Raw genomic sequence first — 6,867 nt, 5'->3', positions numbered from 1 at the left:
GAAAAGCGAGCCTGAATCTTCATGCTGGTCAATCCTTTTTTGTTCCTGCATCCATCATACCTCAGAAGAAAGCTGAAAGGAAGTTCACTTTATTAAATATTTTATTAAGGACAGAAACAGTTGTTGTGTTGGTGTTTTTTCGGAGTTGTTTGTTTTTGGGGTTTTTTGTTTTGTTGTTGTTGTTCGGATTGTTTTATTATAAGAGGTTTTTAGCTTAATTCAGTTTTTAATTGATGTTACAGTTCTATAGTATTAGATGTTGTTTTGCCATCATTTTGCCATGAAATTAACGCTGACAGTATTACATCACAACTAATAATAGCTGCTGTGGTTTTCAATATTAAGGCATCTCCACTTTTTAACATTATTGTTTAAAAAAGGGAAGTGGGGTGTAATTTGAGAGCAGCTCGGTGGTGCTTACTATTATTGTTTCAGGAAATGCAGTGGCAGCCCTGGTGTGCTATCTTTGTGACAGAAATTACTCCTATGATGACATTTGGGTATTTTATTTTGAGGCAACTCACAAGGGTACCCATATGTGCAAAATTCAGCCTGGTGTCAAGAGAGGAACTATTATTGACTTGAAGTGGTAAATACAAGAATGGAAATATCAGAACTGGTGAATAGAAGAAAGTCATGGCAAGCGGTGACAGTGCAGAGGTTAATTCACCTTTTATTATATTGTACCTTCGAGGCAATTTTCTTCCAGCATGTGCGAATGTAAACACAGCTCAGTCCTTGGCATGAGTTGGAAGATAAGCTTTGTCATGTTCATTTTACAGATGAGTAAACCTCTTGTACGGTGCTTGACGGGGGGAGACAAGTGGGGTTCTACTGCACAGTGCTGAAAGAAGTGGTTTGCAAAAGACACGCACGCAACACAGGCAAACACTTTTTTTACATTCAAAAACTTAGCCACGACTCTTAAGGGCATCTCAGCTCCAGGTGGAGTGCTGTATCTATGCTGCTGTTCTGCTTCTCCTGGTGTTTACCTTCACTCAGAGATGAAATCATACTATAAATAGAGGGCAAAGTCCACTCTCAAACATTATCTGGTGAAGTCGGCTGTTTGACATGACAATAAAGTGTGGGGCAATAGCGGGGTTGGCTCTTTAGAGCTCTTTTGCAGTACACTGTGCTCTCTAGTGATGGGCGATACTGACTGAATCACAACACTGCTATCACCAGCACAAAAGAAAAACACCGAAAGTCATATGACCTCACTAAACCTTTTGGGCAAGGTGTCAGTAGCGTTTCAGCAGGTCTCTCTCTTTAACCTCTCAGTAACTCAGGCGTGCTGCTAGGGCTTCTGTTCTCTGCTCCACGCCCTTTTCCCCCAGGTGCCCTCGAGACAGCTGGGGATGCAAGTGTATTTTTGTTGCTAAGCTGAAGTAAGAGGAAAGCTTGCTCCTCCTTGTTTAAAAGTGAACACCACCACATTCCCTGCGCGGGTTCCAGGACGCTTAGCGTGCTGAAAATAAAACCACATGGGCCCACTGAGAGACAAGGGCAGCCATTTGGAACAGGGGTCCTTCAGCAAAAAGTGTCCGCAGGGCCTGCTCACGCCACTTGGCATCTCCATCGGTGCGGCTACGCTCACGCACGCCGTGGCGGCCAGGGTGCCCTGGTGACTAAGTGCCGTGGTGCCCACGCAGGGGTCCATCCCACCACGGCCGCTGTCCCACCGCGGGGTGATCCTAGCCCGGGGCCACCACCCTGCCCCACGGGGTCCCCGCGGGGCGCACGGCGCAGTCAGCCCCGCCCCCCGCCGCGGCGCTTCCCGCGGCGCCGGCAGCGCCCGGGCGGGCGGAGGTGGCGGTGGCGGCCGTGTCCCGGCGGGGCGGGGCGGCGCGGCCGGGCCGGGGCGGGACGCGAGCGCGGGTGGACAAAAGGGGCAGTCGGGCAGGATCACCGCCGTGAGTGGCCGGCGCGGGGGGCGCGGGGAGCCCCCTCTGCTGACGCTGCCGTGTGCCCGCGACGCGGCGGGGACTGCGGGCCCAGGTGAGCGGCGGGGGCCCGGCGGGACACGGGCGGCGCCTTTCCGCGGGGGGAGCGGGGGGGAACCCGGCCGGGCTCTCCGGACAGACCCAGGCTGCACTCCCGGGGCTCTGCGGGGTGCCGAGGGCTGTCGGCGATGCCGGGACCCGCCGCCTCACCTGCCCGCCCGGCCCCGCGGCGTGCCCCGGGACGTTTCACGGGCAGCATCACCGCATCTTCGGCTCCGGAAGGCGGGATCGATGCCCTGTAACGCGGCGGGCGGGGATGGACGCTGTGCCCACGGGCGGGAAAGCGTCCGGCCCCGGTTGCTCAGCCCCGGCAGAGACCTGTGTCCTTCCGAAGGATGCTGCGAGACCCGTGCGCTTTGTACTCAACTGCGGTGTTCTGAGCAAATGAAGAGCGGAGTGCGTGTACTTTCACTCTTAGCAAAGCAGGAAATAAGCCCGCACAATAAATCCAAGATATGCAGCAAAATATGCCAGAATTAAGCATAAAATATCCCTGAATAACTCGTTTCCCATATCTGTGTACGTTTAAAACGGTGTTGTTGAATGATCTGCAACAGCAGAGATAGATACAGAAATCTGTACAGCAGCGTATACTCAGTAATGTTTAAGTCATTTCACAAGGAGTGATTTAATCAGCGTGGTGAGTTCTGTGATTAAACAGATTTTGAGGTGTTTCAGTGGAAGGTATCAACCTGAGGTTGCTTCTCAAGGCCATAGCAGAAAGACAGATACATGTATAACAGGAAGACAAGATAGATTCCATTGTCATTTTCTGTCACAGGTACATGGACGAAGTTATTTTGAATTAAAATATTGTGGACACAAATATTTTTTTTTTAATTTAATGCATGCCAGCTGAATGAGAGTTGGCAGTGAGTATAATGAAGAAGAAAATCAGTCTTTATGCAAGGTGTATGATATCTTCTGATGTAAAAATGTCACCTCTGTAGAGACACGATCTCTCTGAAAATAGAAACTTAACAAAATTGCTGACTTCTCCTGTGGTCTGTGGTAGTTCTTTTTAATGATTTCTTTATCAATAGACCATTGACCATAAGACCATTTAGAGCAGACTATAAAAAAGGAATATACTCAGCTTCTGCAGGGTAACAGCCTGCTGGGCAAAGCAAGAGCTGGTGGGAATAGAATAGGAACTGTGAGCTTGACTCAATACAGGAAATCTACGTAAAACTGCAAACAGCATGGCATTTTAATTCTCTATACTGATGTTCAGAACAAGGACAGCATCAATACTGAGATAAATTTGAATTCTTTGACTCACAGTCACACTGTTCTTGCATACCAGCAGTTTCTCTCACCTTCCCAATGTGGCAGCAGTAACTGGGATTCCAGAGGCACCTGTAGAAGATGCCACCAAAGGTCTTGGAAGATGATGAATTTTCTGACCACAAGTCCAGTAAAGTGTCCCTTAATAGGACAGGCTGGAGGTGCAAGGTGACAGTGTTGGTGCTATGCAGTGCTCAGGGGACCAGGGAGGGAAAATGCAGCCCATAGCTCTCCCAGGTGTGCCAGCTTTTTTAATATTATGAATTATCAGGTTCAAATTAAAAATGTTATTTGGTCCATTAAAGCTCAGCATCTGCCTAAGTATTTTTATAGGTTATGACCTTGGTGACCAGCATCCTTGAATTCTACATTTAATATTAAGGCATGAATCCCATAATCCATCTGCTGAGGATGCAAACAGGTTCACTGCAAGTACTTCACCCTCGGAGTGGATGGAATGGTTGAACAAGGTCTCAAACGTACATCAGATTTTAATGTGATTGAACACATCTTAAAATTAAGACTCAGAATTTACTATGTGGCTGTATTAATAATTATGAGTTTTGCACAAACTTTTTTGAACACCATAATATTTTTTCTGTCTGAATAGTTTACTTTAGGAGCTTTCAAAAATAAAAAAATCTTAAGACACAAATTTTGGAATAAATGTGAACAAAGAAATATTTTTCCATTCTTCGATTATTGAACCATAGATATTGTCATACTTACCGCCAACAACTTGGCCATGCAATTCAATAATCAATTTTAAGCAAATTCTTATTTTTTATATATGAATCTTGACTTTTTGATGAGACAGAGAAGTACAAAGGGCCGAAGATGTTTTGAAAAGGAAAGGGCAGAATCTGACTAAATCTAAACCTTAACTCCTTATCAGCAAGTAGATATCCCTGAGATAGGTGGTGCTGTCACAAAAAAAAACCCCATAACAGAGCCTGGCAGAATGTGTGTGTGGTTTTGGGTTTTTTTTATTAGAATAGTTTCACTGTGATATCAATATATTCTTATAGTCAATATTCTTAGCTCTTCCCATGAAACCTCTTGGGAACTGAATGTGTTCATTTTGATAGAAGCAGACACTCCTTGTTTCTTTTTTAGTTCATAAGTCATTGAAATAGGAGCACTGAAGGAATCCGTAGACTCTTTAAGGAAAATGGTACTTTATAGGCTTATCAAATGATGGCTTTTTAATGCAGACATAACTGTGCTGTCTCCTCTTTAAGGTGGAAATCTCTTGTTCTCTACAGTGACAATCTCTGTCACAGTAAGGACTGGTGCTCTCTAAGTACTCTAACAGACAACATGGAAATGCTGGTGATATAAAAAACATAAAAAACTTGAAGTTCTTGAAGTCTTGACTCAATCAGAGCCCCTTAAACATTTTCAGTAGAGACTGAAATACAAAATATCTGTATGTGCTCTTTCATGTAAAAGGTTTCCTCTGTTTAAAGTCTGCTGTATGCTTTTCTTTTGTTACTGAGGTTACAGAGCTTGCTTAGGAACACTTTTTTTTATGTTTAAATATAATCAAATGCTTACTTCCTATTCTGTTTTGAGGAAAGAAACTGTTCCCATTGGAGACATGTTATCATACTAACTTACTGAGCATAAAGCCAGAAGTGAAGTAAAATGTAAGAAGTACAGCATGTATTTTTTAGATTTACAACGTGTCCCTTAATAGCTGTTTGAGGCAATATTAAGAAGTGTTTTGTGTAAACAGTCTCCAAGGTCATTGATGTTAAGCTGACTGAGAACATGGTAGGAGACAAAGAATTAATTTATCTTTGCTCCCTGACCTAATACTGATTTAAGAGTTCATCTAGCACCCTGGGTTAACTAACCTGCACAAAATGAGTAATGATGACTTAACCTCTCATCTTTCTAAGAGAAACTCAGGTTGCTGATGGTTACATTGCAACTTTTGCCCTGAGCTGTGGTGGTTCCAAAGGCAGGTGTCCCTGTGAGGGAGGGGCAGGGATCTCTTGGTACCCAGGGGTTTTGCGCTGCCCATGGCTCACAGAGTCTGGCCTGCAAGGGAAGAGGGCCAGAAGTTGAGGGCAACTGCTGCTCATTGACAGAGGTCACAGGAGAGCCTAAAGAAAACCAAACAAAAAAATGCCCAAGATTTTAAGGTGTATATTCCTGCATGCCAAATATTGCTGTTTCTCTGAAACCTTACCTAGCTCTTAATCTTCAGTCACTATGTTAGAGACTTGTCCTTGTAAAATAGCACAGAGATTTGTGTTTGCAGCCCTGAGGATGATGTCATGTTTTGAAAGAGGTGGCTATGGATTGAAGACATATATGCAAACAACCAAGCCTTTATTTGTTTTTCATTTAAATTTAGTTTGCATGGGCAGCTGGTAGAATCTGAAGCAGTTTGAGATAGGTTTTTATACTGTGGGGGTAAAGGATGAGGGTCCTGTCTGTCAATCCATATTTATGTAGGCAGGTGCTGGGAATTTTGAGTCTGAACACTGGAATTAGATTATTAGTAGTGGTTTTTCTGTTTTTATAGCCAGTTTTAAAACATAGTAAATCATATATTGTTATATTTATAGCCTTACTGGGTCACATCTGCATAAAATATGTAGGGTTGTATGTGTAAGACATAAAGTGCCCATAAACTGCATTGATAAGTTGTAAAATACATAAGGATAATATATAAACTATAACTAATGCATTCACTGCATAGTACTAAAGAATCATTGTGCCTGTCTTAAAATCTGTTAACACAGCAAATCTAATTGAACCAACTACAAGTAAATTTCAGATCCTTTTGTTTTCCCCACCTCACCTGCTGGCTTGCCTGGTTTAGCAATGTTCCTTTTTCAAGAAGATTTTCTGTTCTCTTTTGCTAGATTAAAAAACACCCTCACAAATAAAACCAACCTGACTGTGCAAAGTAAAGACATCATCAACATAATATTTCTACTGAAGATGCTTCATTATTCATTCAGTCTTGTGTTCCTAAATTGCCATAATTTCCATCATATAATTAGGCATTTGGAGAACTGTTTTTAAAATTTGGATGTAGATCTCTTTTCATCAGAACATTAAGTATGTATTTGACTTGAAATACATTATTTATTCTGCTGAAGGCATTTTACCATTGAAACTTAGCTTTAAGCATGTTCAGTCAAAGCTTTACAGAGAAGCTTGAGCTTTTTTGATCTGGTTGCTTGTTTGGATCTCTGTTGCTGTCATGGGGTCATGCTAATGCCTCCTCAGAGGTGTTGTGAGGTAGACACTTACTCTGAATCACAAGCTCACAAACACGTACAATCTCTTTGGTTTCTGTAAACCAAAATCAGTTTGCCTTTTCTTCCTGTATAAATGAGAGAAAGAAGGGAAGGGTGAGATGGGTGGTAGAAGATTAACACATCCTGCTGTGGAGAAGGATACATGCTCCTCTTGATCAGCTCTGCACAGATCCAGACCTGAGGAACACAACAGGTCCATATTAATGTAGCTTTTGTGTGCATTTCTATTTTATACCTGTACATCCAGATTTTTAAAATGATGACAGAAATCAGTAAATGGCCTCAAGACAGGT

Source organism: Serinus canaria, chromosome 1A (assembly GCF_022539315.1).
Source record: "Serinus canaria isolate serCan28SL12 chromosome 1A, serCan2020, whole genome shotgun sequence".
Lineage (NCBI taxonomy): Eukaryota > Metazoa > Chordata > Aves > Passeriformes > Fringillidae > Serinus > Serinus canaria.
Note: the sequence above shows the minus strand (reverse complement) of the source record.